Raw genomic sequence first — 17,017 nt, 5'->3', positions numbered from 1 at the left:
CATATTTGCCTTTGCAACGCCTATATGGCGTATAAAATTACAGTCTATCTTTCGTAAGCTAACTAAATTTAAACAAAACATAAACACATTAAACCCAACAATACTCAAACATTAATATAAAACAGACATTATCTATAAGGATACATGTTAAAACAATCCGATATAGCGTTTATAATAGCTGGTTGGTAGATGTTTACTATTTTTGGCAAAACCTCCGTTGCAAACCAACATTTACATCAAAAAAATAATTTTACTTTGAAAATGATGCGCTGTCACGTTAATATCAGCTGTTCGTTCACATAAGACTCCGTCTACGTTCATTTACACTCAGAGCAACGTCTGAGTTCTCAAACTAAAACAGGGTCTTCAGCGTTTGCGAACGAATCCGTTTATGAGGGTCGAAAACGGTGATGTAGTGTAGATGAAAGGCGTAAACGTAGCAAAAGTAACGCGTTTTAAAGCATAAACGCATTAATGTAAACATAGCCTAAAAGCTTTTATCTGATAATCACAAATTTCACAGTGAACAAATTCATAGGAATTAACCAAGTCAAATTTTTAAAAATTCTTGCGAGATAAGGTTGGTTTTATTAAACAGTCCTTCCAGAAAACGCAATTATGCGATCGCATGATTCAATGCATAATCAGCCAAAGTCCGCATATTTATGCGTTGCCCGCATTTTTTAAATACGCCGCACTTTCGCCGCGTAAATTGCAGATTTCTGCTCGCAAAATATGCAGGGCTTGCATGACTTTTCTGCATTTTTGTAGTAAAAAAGGTAATATATATCTTAGCAGAAAGTTGAAAAATGTTGCATTTACACACACAAGCGCAGCCATGTCACCTATTGTCATGGGAACGTTAGAAAGTGACGTAATTTCGCGACGTGAACATCAATGAAAAGCTGCAAAAGCTGCAAACTGTTTTTGCAAGTTCATACAGTTTTGGCAAGTTCCCGCAATTTCATCGCATAAAATTGCATACATATCCCGCATATTCCATCGCATTTTTTAAGAAAACGTGCCGCAAAAAAAACCTTTCACGATCATTCACAGTTAAACATATGGCAAAGCTAAACCACTTCTGTCAGCAGCATATGCATTTGTGTGGGCTTCACTTGTTTGTGTGGCGTGTGAAGTGAGGTTAGTGGAAAGTTGTATTTTAGCAGAAAGTAGGCCTGCCGCTATCTGAAGATGTTTATCTAAATAAGAACTTATCACACACTGCCCGAGTCACAGTAGGTAATCCAGTAATCTCTCCCTACAGCATCGCCCATCACTTTAAACACTCTCTCACACATGCCAGCCCGTACCCCCACACACTATTTATACATATCATGTCAACAGATACGCCACGGGCACCAACCCTTTGACAAAGCGATTCAATCAGTCAATAAAAGCATATGCAGCTGAGCAGCCCTTGAAGAAAATGTGCAGTCATGCCTCAGAGCTGCTTTGACACCTGTGCCTTTCTGTCAAAGCTGTAATGCTCTTCACTCGCATTGATTGACAGCTGCCATGCTAGCGCTGCATGGCTAATACAGCATCCGTATCCAAGGGAACAGAGCGAGATATTAGCCAGCCTCACAATCTGGAGCAGAAATTCCCTGGGGTCAGGCAAGGCAAATTATCCAAACGTGAGCTACATCATATCAACATCACACTAAGGAAAGGCAAGTTCAGAGATTTGGTTTCGGTCAGAGATGTCTCGGTATCATACTGATACGTGATGAAGACGTACATTAAGCTATCCCCTTACCTTCACAAAGAGGGGTGGGGTCAATGCCAATGAAGAGCTTTATGCTACAGGCGACATATGTCAAAATCGCCCTCTCTCAGGCTTATCAAATTAAATGGCTATAAATATGAGCTCTGTGATCTACAGTCAATACTCCGTGAAAATACACCAAGCGTACGTGACTGCTCTCTTCATTAGGGAATAAACTGTAGACGAATGACAGATCCATTTGGAAGGAAACATGATATAATATCGTCTAATGGCCTGAAAACATATTAGCCGAAAAAAGACAATCGATTGCGAATGCAATGGATTGGCAGGCCAATAGAGCCAAACTGGGCAGAAGGACGATGTGAAGGTTTTCTTTAGATACATACACACGCATTACGCAGTTTTTGCTTGTTGCGTATCCATGGTGGCACTGCCACAAAACGTTACATGTGACAGAAAAGGGCCAGCTAAATTTTTGTTGCTATGACAACAAACTACTGGATCTGGGTCCTATTGGGGCTGCCACTAAACTTGCTTTACGCTCTTATCGTTCACAAACATTTCTTCAGTTCTGTCATCATTGTATACTCACCCTCATGTCGACTGACACCCATGTGACATTATTTCTTGAAAATTTGTAAAATAAATGGTAAAGATGCTGCATTTTCTTTGTACTATGAAACTGAACAGGGACTAACTTCAACTTTTGTGTACCGTAAGTCAATGATGTGTAAGTCTCAATGGACATAATTTAAATAAAAAAATTTGCATTGCCCAAAACCAGCCACAGATTCTTCACAAAAGCAAACTACACATGGGATTCAAACAATCAGGTCCATCTCACTTCTGACTTCAGCGTTCAGTTCTGGTACGAAGAGTACAAATAACAGACCTTTGTCTAGAAGTCAACACGGGCATAAAAAGAGATCAGAGTTTCTCTCTCCTTTCCAGCACCGAAATAAAGACTTGTTTAGTTTCCATTTCCTCAGTTCCCATGACAACCGTGTTAGGGCACACCAGGGCATGTACATACAGCCATCCAATCAGCTGGTCCGTCGCAAGATCAAAGTATATATGGTCTATCTTTTCACCCAGCAATTTCAGAAAAGTCTATAAGCAAAGACACCAAGGTGAAGGTTCGATGTCCGGAGGGGCTTTCCTTACGGCTGCACAAACGCACCGATTCTCGGGCAAGTCAGTTTCATATGAACCGTTCACACCCATAGGCAATTAGCAATGGAAGGGAAACGTTTCAAATCGCTCATTTTGCTTTACTCCCTTGTTTCTCGGTTTTCTGGTTCCCTTGTGTGATCTGAGCTTAGTGAAGGTGACCCGACCACAATGAGCCTGAGGCTCTTTGAGTGAAGTCTGGTGCATAGAGGAGACCTCTACTCTCAGAAGTAAGGCTTAAAACAGCGCTGGCCCTGGGCCCCTAAATTCACAGCATACATTAGCAACATGATAAGAAATGATTTTGCAGAAGGGCCCCTGGCTTTTTTTGTCTTTATGAACACAGTTGTTGCCATTAACCTGAACAATAACGGGACCCTGAAACATGGTCTTGTGATCCTTTTTATCCAGTATAACTAACTGCGTACAGCACTTTATTTCCATTACCATGATAAAGCATGGTATTTCTATACACTCACCTAAAGGATTATTAGAAACACCTGTCCAATTTCTCAATGCAATGGTGTAATGGTGTGGGGGATGTTTTCTTGGCACACTTTAGGCGCCCCTTAGTGCCAATTGGGCATCGTTTAAATGCCACGGCCTACCTGAGCATTGTTTCTAACCATGTCCATCCCTTTATGACCACCGTGTACCCACCATCTGATGGCTACTTCCAGCAGGATAATGCACCATGTCACAAAGTTCAAATCATTTCAAATTGGTTTCTTGAGCATGAAAACGAGTTTACTGTATTAAAATGGCCCCCACAGTCTCCAGATCTCAACCCAAGAGAGCATCTTTGGTATGTGATGGAACGGAAGCTTCGTGCCCTGGATGTGCATCCCACAAATCTCCATCAATTGCAAGATGCTATCCTATTAATATGGGCCAATATTTGCTTTCAGCACCTTGTTGAATCAATACCACGTGGAATTAAGGCAGTTCTGAAGGCGAAAGGGGGTCAAACACAGTATTAGTATGGTGTTCCTCATAATCCTTTAGGTGAGTGTACACCACTGACAATATAGTTATGTATTTTATATATAACTTCTAAAAGTTACACAATGCACCTTTAAAGGGATAGTTCACCAAAGTTTTACTTATGTCATACTTTACTCATCCTCAAGTTGTTTTAAGCCTGTACAAATTTTGTTGTTCTGCTGAAGAAAATGAAGATATTTGTAATCAAGCAAAAAGCAGGAGCACCATTGACTTCCATAGTAGGAAAAATACTCAATAGTGCTCAAAAACTGCTTAGTTTCACTACATTGCTCAAAATCTATTCCTTTGAGTTTAACAGAACAAAGACATTTATAAAAGCTTTTGACAACTAATGATAAGAGAATTAATTTTTTTGGTGAACTATCCCTTTAAGAGTGTTTATAGGACTGCCAGGCCTTTCACAAAAAAAAAAAACTCACAGATTTTGGCACAGAGGTGAATCGAAAAGGGCCAATGGCAAATCTCCACTGCAAGAGTGTGTCACTGTTATAAACCTCTGTGGCACCAAGACTTATCTTTAGCAAACCAGGAGGACGGGCTGCTCGCCATTAGCCCAAAGTTAGTTCATGCAGGTGACACCAAAGGAAGAACATCCAAGTAATGTTACCCAACTTTTACTCTGGCACTTGACCATTCGCCATCACCAGAAACAACATCCTCCAGTCTTTAGCAGCATCCCAAAGTCAACGTGTCCTCCAGCGTCTGCTGTTTGACAGGCTCTGCCAGGGTAATGTGACTGAAGGATGATGGTACCATGATTAGACAGAAGCTCCAGGGAGAGGCCGTGCCTCCACGGATCTGTGCACAAAGCACGAGAGGAGGGGTGGGAAAGGAAGTTGAGAAGAGTACCGTGAGAGTTGACAGTCCAGCACCCGATACACATAAATCAAATGTATCCGTTGAATTCTGGACACAGTCTAGGATGTTTGGAGTATGAGCTGCATGCTTTCGTGAATACCTGATTTTTTTGTGTATTCATGGCATGAATCACAGGAGTCAGCATGTCTGCATCCAACCGCTGCTAGCGATCTCAACCCGACACTTCCTGATCAGCTTTGCTCTCATCCATAAGAATCTTGGGCAGTTATTTATCACAATAAAGGGGTAAAAAGATTTCTTTGCCCTTACCGAGGGCTTCTCATGTACAATAAAATAAAGTGTTCATAAACTGTTACCCTGTAAAGCCTTGACCCATGATTGCTCTTGAAAGGGGTCGGGGTAAAAACTGTACTGCATGTCAGCATATGCTGATTCATTGGTCTAATTTGTCCTAAGATAGCTATAGTCTCCCAACCTTGCCAAACTGGCCTTTAACTGGTCTTCTTCTACATCAACTTATCATTATCATAGTAATGTACTGCCTTCCATAATACAATGACTACCTACACAATAAAAGGATATAACTAAAAGATTGCATATTCACAAAGAGCCACATTTTCAAAATATCCGTGTGATGCCTACAAACAATCAGTAAGCAAAATGTCAAAACACCCTCCAATTTCTTGTAGGTCTTTTTGTGTCAGCCAAACAATTTATGCCAATGTAGGTGCATTCATTCTATACATTTAACATCAGGAAGAATATCGTCGACTCATGCCGTAGTGGTCCTGTCCATAGAAATGTCACTAAAGCCAGGTGCATTCGCATGCGAGAAACTAGACCCATCATGCACTCATGACCGCTACAGCTGTTCATTACAACCCGATCAGAAGCCAGATCTCAAATGACCAGTGCTATGAATGGTGTGGCCAGAGAGCCTCAGCCAAAAGTGCTATTAAGGTATGAATGGCGCACTACTCTTAATATAAGCAGCGACTTCTAATGCAGCGATTCCCATTCCTGCCGTTGTTCGTAGGGCCCCTCTCCGACTGTGTTTGCTCTTGTGTGTTTCAGCCCTGACATCATACAGGAAGGTATTTTTCCCCTTTGCATTGCCAAAAACAGGCCCACGCATGGTCCAGACAGACCAAAGGCAGACATACAGGAGCAGAGGGACCCACCCACTCATGAAAAAGTGGCTGGATAAATAAAACAGAGTACGTAAAGAGATACCCAATGAAAGAGGACCCTATTTAGTTGGAGATCTGGAAAACTGGGAAACAGTTGGTGGTGGTTATCATCGCAGACCTGTGTACCTAAGAACGCGATGATGTAATCTGTGTGCATGTGTAATGATAAACTCTGCACGAAGGGAACAAAGTCATTTAGATCCATAAATGCGATTTTATTTCTGGTGGAAATTGTTTTGCCAGGAAAGCAGATGCTTGCCCTCGAACAACGTGTACTTTGAGGTGACTGTCCTTTACGTGAAAGCACACCTGAGGTGTTTCATTAAAATAACTCCAAACACTTCCTCCTACACTTTCACTGTCTGCTAGCTAATTTGAAACACAGATGAATTAAAGGCGATATCTTTAGTTCCCCCAGCACTCGTGACACCAAACAGAATTGTTTTCAAACAAGTTTCACCATCTTCCATTGAGAATATCAAACACACAATCCTGCTATACTGTAAATACGCACCATTGGTTTACCAAACGTTATGTGAGGCCTGCTGGGATTCGCACACTAGTGATACTATTTATTTTCTTTGATAATAAGTTTATCTAACACTGTAAAAAAACTTTGCTGCCTTAATTTTTTTGTTAAATCAACTCAGATTTAACAAAAATCAACAGATCAACAGAGATGAGTTGTCACAACTTATAAAATATAGTTGAGAAAAGTCAACTTAATTTTATAAGTTATAACAACTCACCGGCAGTAATAACAACTCATCTCTAGTCAAGATAAATAACTGTAAGTTGAAATGACTTGTAAATCCGAGTTGATTCAACAAAAAATTTTAAGGCAACAAAGTATTTTTTAAAGTGTAATTAACCTCCTAAGACCTGGATGTCCATAAATGTGGACATCAATTTTTTTTGTTCTTTGCACCATAATAGTAAATTCTGTGTAACTGGAACCTGTTGTACACAAACATGGACAAATACACTGCTACATGATCTTAGAAAAATATTTGGTTGTTATATTTACTGGTTCTTCCTAACCCCAAATAGATGGAAGAAATCTGAAAAAAAGACAAACCAAAGCTTGGTTAAGCCATAATCACAATTTTTAGTCACACAGATATCAGTACTATTGTACTATCAGTAATATTGTGACTTCAATTTACGATTGCTTGGTTATATTTGAGTACTTGATTAAAGAATTCCACAATTAAAATTGACAGTTTCGAGTATTCAGAGGAGCGGACGTTTACAAACGAGGGTTCGAGCATTTTACATCAGAAGTGAAAACAATGCTGTTGTATGTTGTTCCTGCATAAATAAAATCAAATATGCTAGATATAGTTACCGCATCTTAAATGTTTCAATTGAAGATCCATTTCAATTAAAGAGCACCTATTTCATTTTGTGTATTTGATATAATACAATGTGTTCCCGTGGTTTATGGTTAAAAACACATTTTCCACATACCGTACATTTTTGTATCTCCAGATTTCACTCTCTTCCTGAAAGGCGCAGATTTAAAGATCTGTGTTCCCTGATTGACCAGATAATCTGTATGTTGTGATTGACCTTAATACCTCTGACGTCAGCCGGAAACGTGACGCTCCTTACCTTGTTTGAAAGATTCGGTTGCTAACAGGAGTAATGTCTTGTCTACATCACCAATCCCAGGAAGTAAACTGTTGTCTACAATCCGTGTGTTTGTTGTAGTCCAAGAAAAGAGATTTACGTTGGAGACGATAACTCGCGTCATTGTTTACTTTGGGGTATGTACCTTTTGCATATCATTAACATGTACTAATACACACTTACACACCAAAGGAAAATTTAAAACATGAATCGGACTATTGATGAATATCAGTCATGTGACCTTTTACATCATTTCAGTTCTTGAGTACCTGCCGAGTACCAGTGGGCTACTGACAAGCATTGGCTAGCTTGCTACGATTTATGGATTTCTTATCTTTTACTGTGTATGATTCTTACGGATACGGGAAATGGCTACGAAAGACAAGATTTCGCACCTAGACTGTCATAAAAAGAAATGCTACTTTTAAAAATAAATCTTGGTTAGGGTGTGATGCCTACTCGATCCCTGATGCGTTCTTCCAGCCGCTGTCCGCTGCTACCGAACTACCACTATTTTTACAACACTAAGAAGGCTCGACACAACATGAAACTGCTCGAAGTATCACCTGGATCTCTACACATGAACGCGAGCATTGAAAACATTGTTTGTGTACACAGAGTTTACTAAAAAGAAAGGTTTTGAACAACTGACTTTGGCTGTTATGGTGTCCGCTCGCCATCTTTGCCAGACATAAAGACTCGATTTCTGAATGTGAATACTTTGAGTAAAGTATCATGTTGTGTCAAACCTTCTTAGTGTTGTAAAAATAGCGATTTTGATGCTCACAACATATTGAAGGCATAGCCTCTAGTTCTTTTGCGACCACTTCAGGTACTCAAAATGGCGGAAGACAAGTTTAAGATGTGAGTGACGTCAGCTAATATTCATGAATAGGTGCTTTTTAAGCACAGATCCGGACATGATATATGTATCATTTATATGTATAATGTTAACAGTTTTTAACAACTTAAACGCCTGTCAGAGTGGATAATCCTGGAATGGAGTTAATAAATAATTAGTGCACTAAAAATTATTACTTAATTAATTATCAAAATAATCAGATAAAAAATATAATAGACCTACTCATTTATATAAATTTTTAAGGATAAAATAGGTAAACATAGGGCTGCATGATTAAGACAAATTATTATTATTATTATTATTGCAGATTAATTGACTTTACAAAAATACGTAAAATTGTAAAAAAAACGTATAACTTTCTGTAAAGCAGCTGCTGTTGTTAGTAAAAAAAAATCCAAAACGAATGGCAAAAGGACACGTCAACGTATAAATTTTAAAATCTCTGATTCACTGTATTTGGTGCCCAAACATACTGCTGAAATGCACAGAAATGAGCACATATGGACAGCTATAATTGAGGCATTTGGCGATTATGTAATTGTTTCTCTCGTAATTGTAATCCCGATTAGCTTTTCGATTAATTGTGCAGCCCTAGGTAAACACATCTGCTAGTAAGTATAACTTAATCACTGTAAACAACAATAAATAAATGGCCAATTATGAGACCTCGAGAACTTTATAATAAATGTTTCTATCCTACTCAACTTCAGTTTAAATAAACAGAGCAACATTTTAAAAGCACCACAGAGCAACCGTGGGACAATGAAGCTGCTTACTTACAGTTGACTCAGTACATCAAACGGAAAAAGGGGATTTAAAAATTATACACTTTTACACCTTTTAGAGTCTTTTGATGTTAAAAGTGAAACGTTCAGCTCAAGCTGTTCCTTGGCCCATGTGGTTTCTTCTGAAGTGCAGAGTCTGAAAGATCTTCCAGACGGTGCGCTCATACTTCTTCTGAAAGTGAGCTGACACCGTCACTTTTACAGTCCACAAGAGAGTAAAAAGAAAAAAAATGGAAGGAGGGACAAAGACATGCAGAGAAGGAATTTTTCATATTTAGCTTCGAAGGAAATACTATGGTACATAAACCCAAAATATAAGTTAAGCCTAATTACTGATGTGGTAGCACCACGGTTCTATTTCAGGGCAATGCCCTTGTGCATGTCCTCTCAAATGTAAAATTGCAATATAAATTGCATGCATGCAAAATTTGCTCAGTGCTGTTGCCAAGCCATTCTAAATGCTTTTCAGCATGCAAGTCTTGTATTAACACCTCTCTTCAACAAACAACATGATTTGAGGTATAACTGATGTGTATTGCATACACTGAAAAAAAAAAGATTCATTGAATTTAATAGATTTTTTTAAGGTAAGTGGTTGCAATCAATTTATTTAAGCTACATTTAAACAAAAAAGATTAGTAAAGTAAAATAAAATATAAAACTTTTGTTTAAATGTAGCTTAAATAAATTGATTGCAACCACTTACCTTAAAAAAATTGATTAAATTCAATGAATCTTTTTTTTCAGTGTAACTGATGTATGGTAAGTTACTTTAAGCATCAAAGTGACTTAGGATTAGGGGCTAAGAATAAGAATGGCAAATTACAAAAAGCACCACTTATAACTAAACATGTTTATGCTATTTTACAAAAAGACACAATGGACCAACGGCGATGACGATCACATCACAAGGAATGACATCATCACTAAGAGATGCTATAAATGAAATCAGTTCTGTTTTACTGCTCCGTGTACTCCAGCTATAAAGATAACTACAGGTAATCATTACAATACTATGCTGATTGCTGACTGAAGGTTGTGGGTAAGACATACCTCCAAAGTGAACTAAATGTTATAAATATACACACAGATACTCCACCGTCAAACAGCACCAACCACATTCACCAGCCACCGCCAGTAAATATTAATGATAAATAAAAAGTCACTGACTCACTCTCCCAAAACAGCCATCCACCAATCAGAATCAAAGTAGCAGACCAATCGGTCATACAACAGCATGACATCATGAATCATGACATCAGCCCCTGTAACTAAACACCACGCTTGGAGCTTTGCTCTCTTCTCAAGCAGGTTCAAGGACACAGCGAGGAAACACAGTGTTCAGACTGTTCTCATGTCAGTGCAGCTGGTTTTGTGATCTTAAATGAATTATCTTGGAGAATGACATCATAATCTGTGAAAATGTGGCAGAAAAGTTACAATGTCATACTTTTTGTTTTACAATATTTGCAGTGTTGTACCTGCCATAAATTTAGTTTCAATGCATGTTGTATAATACTGCATATACTGTGCATATGAATACAATAATGAAAATACAGTATGAAATTTTATATTATATGAATAATATGGCATGTTAATTGATTTTAAATCTAACTGAAATGGAGAAATATTTTCCTACTGCCTTTAACGTCACGGCTCGGTCACAAGTTCAAGGTTTAAGACTGTCACTGCATTCGAAGGCACCTTCATGCTATATAAAATGCAAATCAGTATGCAAGGTGAGTAGTTTTTTCTGAATTGATAGTATTCAAAAACAATAGGCGAAAGTACCCGGACCACTCTTAAAAATAAGAGGTGCCATAGAGGAAACATTTTTGTCTACCATTAACATCCAAAAAACCTTTCTGTTTCACAAAAGGTTCTTTGTGGTGAAAACGATTCTTTAACTCTTTCACAAATTAACTCGTCAATTAAGAAAAAACGTTTCCCTGCAAATGACGAGTTTTTCCAGCAATCCGTATTTCCGCTATTATCCACCAGGTGATGCGCTTACCTAACTTAAAAATTCAGAAGTATTCCCTTACGGCAAACAGTTTAAACACTGTGTATGTTTTGAGGATCACTCTGCATCAGATCTCTAACAAAAGACCTTGACAAAAATTGAATTATCATCTCAGCTTTTTGCTCAATTTCCTATTTGTTAAGAAACCTACTCATATTTGAGAAGTGATAAGAGAGAACAAAAAAAAGGTAGGAAGTAATGTTTTTGTTTTTTGTTTGATTATTTGAACCGGGTGTGCCTCATAAGTCTTGAAAAGTGAAGCCGCTTGCTCTTTGTTCGCCCCCTGGTGGCTGGCTGCAGTACAAGTCATAAACCCCACCCTCTCCATTCAAACGAATGGGACTCTGCTCTAAATAAAAAAAAATATTTACACTTTCAATAAAAGTTGCCAAAAGATGGTTTTGGTCCTTTCAAGTAGTTGTTATTAGGGATCGACCGATATGGATTTTTTTAGTGCCGATGCTAATACCGATTTGTGTTTCATCAGCATTAGCCAATGACCGATACATGCTGCCGATTTTCTTGCGCCGATATTTTGAGCCGATACTGCTTTTGCTCACTCAATTTACATCATAAAAATTACACAATGATGCTAAATGTTACAAGTCTCAATTTAAAAAAGTAACATTTATTGAACATAAAAAAACTATAAATCTGTAAATAAGTCTGTAAATAACGGCGGGGAAAAAAACAGCGAACACAGCACCCATCAAACTAGCAAATATGTCGGCCAGCCGATATATCAGTCTATCACTAGTTGTTATCACACTGATATGATGTTCAAGTGTTCATTTTTCTGATAAGTTTCATTTTAGCTAGTAATTTGATGCTATAGAAACGGGGTGTGTCGTTATGATTGGCGTGGTTGAATTGGTCGCGCGAGCATTTGGGCGGAAGTTTGATGCATGGCTTGGCTCCAAAGTGACGTTTTTACGTCACATGGCGCATCCATGGTCGGTCATTTTTGGCGACGTCGAGTCGTCCATCTTTTTTAAAGTCTATGATTTGAAAGCAGAAGGTCTGTTCTTTCATTTGATATATTGTATGTTTATGTATATTTAAAGAACAACATTTTCTGGCAGGCATTAATTTTTGTGAAAATTATAAACAATGCTGGCATTGGCTGGCAACTTTTTTTGAAACGCTTGCAGGGAAAGAGTTAAATTATTAAAAGGTATGAAAGAAATGGTTCTTGAATGCTTTATTTTTTAGAACTAATAATGGTTCTCTTATGGCTCTTATTTTTAAGAGTGTACTTTTAAGTGTGTACTTGATGGACACCTTACTATCCAGTTTCAGAATACCGAAAAATCTATGACCCGGGTAAATCTTTAAGGTGGTGTGTGTAATTTTTTTTAGCAGCGTCTACTGGTAAGATTGGGAATTGCAACCAACAGCTCACCCCATTATTTCAAAACGCCACAGGACAAACACGTCATCGTCTGAGACAACTTAGGGACGGAACATGCTCTGTAGAACATTTTGGTCTTAAGAGAAAGTGAACAGCCAAAAGAGAAAGCACGTGTGTAACAGTATATTGGATCCAGACTTTGGTCTTAAAGGAGAAGATACCTAATTTTGCTCCTGTTTGTCACTCATGTTAATCAAACAGCATTGAGAGAAAATCACTTTTCTACCTTTAATAATATACATTATTATTTATTATCATTCTTTCAGTGAGCTTGAGTTTTGTTTGTTTTTTATCTTGGTTCGTGAGAATTAAGAAAATTCTATGGCATTAAATATTGATTGTAATAACATTAAAACCTTATTTAAAAGATTAATAAAACTCTACCGTGATCCATATCATCATCATGATATAAAACGAATCTTTACATGATATTCTGCAAGATTTTGGTCATATCGCCAAGGGCTAATGATGACAGCAACTTCCATGTAAGGAGACCCATGGTGTAGGTAGATAAAAACGACTCATTCTAAGATAATAAAAACAATACAGTCATTATCTAAGCCCTTTATACACCACTGATAATATAGTTCTGAATATTATTTTACATTTCTGTCAAGAGATCCTTCTAAAAGTTACACAATTCCTTCTGTCACATGTGTATTCTGCAGTGTTGGTCAAGTTACTTGGAAAAGTAATTAATTACTGATTACTGATTATTCTCCAAGAAAGTAATCTAGTTACTTTACTGATTACTGATTTTCAAAAGTAATTAGTTACTTTACTAAGTTACTTTTCAAAAACATGATGCACGACCTGAATATGCTATAAAGCAACAGACCTTTCGGTCAAATTCTATTCTTTCTGCATATTCCATCATCTAAAATTGAATCAAATGAAACATTCTCTTTTTTAACCCCTCGACGCGCACTAATTCGTGGGCGTGATGCCGTTGATTGCCTACTGTCTACAAACATTAATAATATCAACATTACTATACATTTTTTAAAAGGTCTACGGGTTTAGCATTAGTGTATGGTCTCTGTTTTGAGATACAGATGCTCTAGCAATTTTGTAAATATGTTTTAAATACTTTAAAAGGGTATATTTATAAATGTTATAATGTTATAATAAATACATTTTTATGTAGTTTCACCAATTTTCTGTTTGTCTCTTATTTACTGTAATTACATTTGTGTTATATCGGCCTCATATCGGCCAATCGACCACACTAGTAATTAGTCACATGACATTAATTCAGAGGTTCTCAGCTCCAGCCCTTCGATCCACTATCCTGATCAAACCCACCCGCATGCAAGTTTCTGGTATTCCTGAACATAAACATTATATAGGCTATGTAGACACCTCATGACGTGCTGGAACGCAATCCAGCGTCGCCGCCATATTGGTTGGGTCTCCTCACTCTATGCTAGCACCAGAGTCAACGGAGAGCTAGCAACTATGCACATATTTTGTGTAACTTGCGGTTGCAATAACCGGCGCAGTATTGATATCAGATCGCAAGGCAAGATTGAACAATAATTTGGGTTATTTTACCATTTATAGTATTATGTCATCGTAACTAATGTTACTTATGTGTAACCAAATTCGGTGAGTTATGATTATTGTAGTTGGGGATACACCTTCCTCAGTAGAAATAAAACAAGGGGGAAACACATTGGGGACCCATCCAAGATGGCGGCCGCGCTGATACTACGGCTGCGTCCGAAAACTCTAAATTGCTCTAAAGCTTTCCAAGGCAGGAAGGCATCAAGGCATGTCCGAATTCAATGTTTGGTTTACTTCCTGTCTCCTGAGATACCTATGCGTGGACGTACATTAAGAATGTGATTGGTCGAGTCCGGTCGAGTTCGAAAAAATAAAATGGCGGCCAAGAACGCGACTGGACCACCAATTTAGTGTAAATAAAGGTATACTTTCACTTTTTACACATTTTAATTGCATTTCTAGCGAGAAATTAGTATGGTAGTTTTCAAATATGTGATTAGTTATCACAAAGGCGCTCTCTGTTTAAATTTCAAACACGCTGCCTTAGAAGTGTGTCCGAAAGTCTTTCTCTGAGCTACCTTCATGCCTCCGAAGTCATTTCCTCAGGAGGCAGCGAGGCAACGAGTCACTGCCTTGAGTTTTCGGACGCAGCATACATCTCCAATATGCATGGTCAGTCTATGAGGCGTCTACGTATATAATGTCTATGTTCCTGCAGACCTTGATTACCTTGCTCAGGTGGGTTTGATCAGGGCTGGAGCTAAACTCTGCAACTCTTTGCATTAATGGTATAGATGCTTGGTTAAAAAAAGTGAAGTGGCTTACAAACGGAATTTCAGCATTCAATTGAAACATTAACAGATAGCTCAGGCATTATAAACATTCTTGATTCTTACGCACACAAACCCATTCCCCAAAACAAACAGACAAACAAACAGAGGAACCACTTTAGGATTTACACACAGGCAAGATAGCAGGAAAACCAAGAATGGAGTGGACCAGCACATTTTTGAAAGCTGATAACACTGAGTCAGTAACACAAGTATCCACAACTGAGCACAGTCAACACTCTCAGTCCATAAAGAGACTCTACATGCTTCTTATTGAAACGCACTCGCACACATCACTCGACCATAAATGCAGTGGGTGCACAGACCGACTCAAACACGTGGCAAAAATCAGCTGGAGAATCGAGCTTTGTTGAGCCAGTCGAGCAACGCTTCGGTCTGCTGTTGCTGTGCTTAGATCAGATCTTCCTCTCTTAACTAGTTTTCCGCCCGACAGACACAACATACCACACATACAAACACGCCTACCACCATCTGTCCAGGCTAACACAGAGATCACAAGCAGTCTGTGGTAAGCCTGCCCTCACCACAGTTACTCCTCACTAAAAACACTCAGCGATGCAAACCTGATGATCAAACAGATGAGAAGTTAATGATCTTGCAGTGGAATTTCCTTCTTTGATCCATGGCAAACTTTTCTTTGTGCAAACACTTATTCAGTCCTGTTTGTTTATCCTTTCAGTTTATTCCTATTAAACACACACGAAAGAAAATGAGTTTTACAAATGAGATCTCTTTTATTGCTCAACTGTTTCTCCAGTGTCAGCAATGACAGCAGATCACATTGAGACTTACTGTAAGTATTCTTGCCTTGAGAAACACAAATTAATCTTCGTGTATTAAATAGTTTGAGGAAAAATAGTGTCTCAAATTATACTCAGGTTTGCTCAGACACTAAAGTCTGTAATCAAAAGTCACGATTTAATTTTAAACATTTCTACGAAGACCACGTTGTCTGATGCTAGTATCCTCAAACATTTTAAAGCTTTGCGGTCTATGTCGGCAATTGTCTTGAGTCTATTTATCCCCATACGATTTGTTTTGGGACAAAACAATACAAAGTTGATATGTAAATGAAGTGGCAACTCAATAAATCCTTCCGAGCTATGAAAGAGCAACCAATAAACAGTGAAATGATCCTCCGGCTATACACACAAACACACACACAAGTATTCCACTCGTGTGGAGTGATGACTCATTTCCACATTGCTTGTCTTCAGACGTATCCCTTCACCCCAAACACCTCCTTTTGTTAAAACCCTCGCAATAAAAACACAGACCCACAAAAGCATGCACCCTCATATTCATGCACTGGCGCCCATGCACACTGCCCAAAAGATCAACAACCAAGTCACCTTTTAATGCTGATCCACTCTCAATAAGACCATCCACACGTATTCCACTGCTCTTGATAACAGTGGGTCAGTTCCTGTACTTCAGCCCCTCCATTTCTGCCTGAGCAGTGTTCGTAAACTGACCACAACAACAGAGCCGCTGCGTTCCTCTGCTCTTTTCCTCTCTCTCTCTCCTTCTCAGCTTTCCAAGGCAGGGGTGTGCACTGAGGCTTAGACAACCCCTGGAAGAAAATGCAGCTTTCGCTGGGTCCTAGTGCTCATCCTGTCCACGCAGACGTCGCTGTTTCTGGCTCAGGGGGAAGCCCCTGCTCTCACCCGAGCCGCAAAGAGACTGCAGGTGGCATAACCATTGATGTGCCAGGACTAGGGGATTTGAGGACAACCGATTTGGCTTGATGACAGATCTAATGTTGATATGGAGAACATTTTAGTGCTGATTGTAATATGATTGGATGGCTATGAAACAGGAAAAAATGCTCTTTCTACTAAAAAATGGAAAAATCGATGCAAAAATGGTAAAACCGTAAGCAATGATTTGCACACGTTTTCAACAGTTTGTCTGGAAATAAAATCGTAATAAAGTAAAAAGGTTCATGGGCCTTATAAAAAAAAAAATAAATAAATAAATAAAATGAATAAAATAAAATAAAATACAGCTATTGTTTTGCTTTAGAAGATATTT

General features: G+C 38.5%; 1 protein-coding gene across 2 annotated transcripts in view; it reads right to left on the bottom strand.

Annotated features, from left to right (window-relative positions):
• ches1 (checkpoint suppressor 1) overlaps positions 1-16,545 on the bottom strand; it is a 48,800-nt gene extending 32,255 nt beyond the window's left edge. The window contains exons 1-2 of one of the 2 annotated variants that reach the window (XM_055185904.2): positions 16,336-16,545; positions 15,547-15,669 (exon numbers count right to left, since the gene is read on the bottom strand). The gene's annotated coding sequence lies outside the window, so the exon portion shown is untranslated. The remainder of the gene's footprint in view (positions 1-15,546; positions 15,670-16,335) is intronic. The other variant, XM_055185903.2, reaches the window with a different exon arrangement.
• Between the last annotated feature and the right edge of the window lie 472 nt (positions 16,546-17,017).

The sequence above is a fragment of the Misgurnus anguillicaudatus genome, chromosome 18 (assembly GCF_027580225.2).
Source record: "Misgurnus anguillicaudatus chromosome 18, ASM2758022v2, whole genome shotgun sequence".
In the NCBI taxonomy this organism is placed as follows: domain Eukaryota; kingdom Metazoa; phylum Chordata; class Actinopteri; order Cypriniformes; family Cobitidae; genus Misgurnus; species Misgurnus anguillicaudatus.
This window is presented reverse-complemented; position numbering and strand designations above follow the sequence as displayed.